Raw genomic sequence first — 2,057 nt, forward strand, 5'->3', positions numbered from 1 at the left:
ATATAGAGAATAACAATACTAGTAAAATATGCTCGCCATGGAATAGTCAGTCATTCAAGATCAAAAGGGCAACATTTACCTAAGGACAAAGTTGAGAAGGGATGGGACATGTGGTTTAATGGGAATAAAAACCACAATGAGCAAGTGAGGAAACTGTTGTTGAATGGCGGGATTGCAATCATTGATTTGTCTAATGTAAAACGGATGATCTTCCCTATACATGTTCACTCAATGCACAATTTAAAGTTAAAAAGAAGTGAGGATGGTGAGACTTCATTTTATGTGTTTTTTCCAATTATGAGACTCAATTGGGGAACAGCTTTCTGTTACTTACCACCAATAGCTTCTTAAAAGACACAAATATCAACGTGTGTCTTTACTATTAAACTGCATTCATCCAATGCTATGAATGTGGCTAAGTTCTTTCCTTGGTAAATGTTTAAGTTGATTTAACTCCTCAATATTTACTTCCCTAGACTCTTGAAAAATTAAGTTATTTGATGAATCACTTGTTCATTCATTTTATCCAAAGTTTCATCAGGGATTCTAAGAAAATAGAACTGTAATTTTATAGTTGTGTTGTTCCTTCAACTAAATCTAACATACTGGATAAAACTTTCCCCTCTGTTAGAAGTACTGTTTCCCTAACCACATCTCTCATCTTATTGAAATAAAAATAGAAAGAAAATGGAATTTTTCAAGATAAAAATCTGTTTGGGTTTTCTCATGCTATTTTGTGCTCACATTTGCTATTCAGTTAGGTTGTCTGGCTTTCATCAGAATGATTAGCCATTTAATTACATTTTAGTGGGATCCGAGGGGAACAAATAGTCAGATAGCATTTCAGTGAGATTATCAGAGGAAAAATGAGTTCTGCTTCTGAGACTTTCTGAATCTTTGTATTTCTCTCTGCTAATTTCTTAGTAATCAATCCCCTTGCTGTCTAGTTGATTCCAACCCTGTAGGACAAAGTAGAACTGTCCCATAGGGTTTCCAAGGCAGTCATCTTTCTGGAAGCAGACTGCCATAGCTTTCTCCCATAAACTGAGTGGCAAGTTTGAACCAGTGACTTTTTGGTTAACAGCCAAGCACTTTCATCACTATTCTGTTTGTACTAAGCAGGCTTCCTTGAGCTTACTTTATAGGCAGCCTTTAACATGTTGTTGTTGTTAAGTGCTAGGGTTTCCAAGCTACAATATATGTCATTCAAACCTTCTAATGGTGTCTGCCAAGTTTGTTGTACTGTGGTGGCCTGAATGTAGCTGTGATGCTGAAGCTATGCCACCAATATTTTAAATACTGCAGGGTACACTCAGGATGGACAGGTTTCAACTGAGTTTCCAGACTAAGCCAGACTAGGAAGAAGGAGTGGCAGACTACTTCTGAATGTTTAACAACTGAAAACTATATGAATATCTGTGCAACACTGTCAGATAGTACCAGAATATTGAAACATGTTGAGATTTGTTGTTGTTAAGTGCCATCGAGTCAGTTCCAGCTCATAGCAACCCTGTATAGGATTTCTGAGGAGCACCTGGTGGATTTGAACTACCAAACTTGTGGTTCACAGTCCAGTGCTGATCCCACAGCACCAGAATAATGTTAGATATAGTGCCAGAAGATGTGCCCCTATGGTTAGAAGGCAATCACAATACAAATGTGGATGAGCTACCTCCTCAATATAGAGTCTACTGTGATGGTTTGTATGGAATAAAGCTTTCAGGATCTTCACTTGTGGTGGGACACAACCCACAATGTGGAGAAAACTCTGTAAGCATCCTATAATAATAGAAATATGGGATGTACGAAGTGTGAATTTAGGAAAATTGGAAGTTGTCAAAAATGAAATGTAATGCATTAATGAGCTGAAATGGACTGGTATTGGCCATTTTGAATCTGACAATCATATGGTTTATTCTGCCAGAAATGACAAATTGAAGAGGAATGATTCTGCATTCATTACCAAAAAAAAATTTCAAGAGCTAGCTTGAAGTATAATGTTGTCTGTGATAGGATAATATCCATTTGTCTACAAGGATGACCAGCTAATACTGCTA

This window comes from Chrysochloris asiatica, unplaced genomic scaffold, assembly GCF_000296735.1.
Source record: "Chrysochloris asiatica unplaced genomic scaffold, ChrAsi1.0 scaffold00022, whole genome shotgun sequence".
NCBI classification, from domain to species: domain Eukaryota; kingdom Metazoa; phylum Chordata; class Mammalia; order Afrosoricida; family Chrysochloridae; genus Chrysochloris; species Chrysochloris asiatica.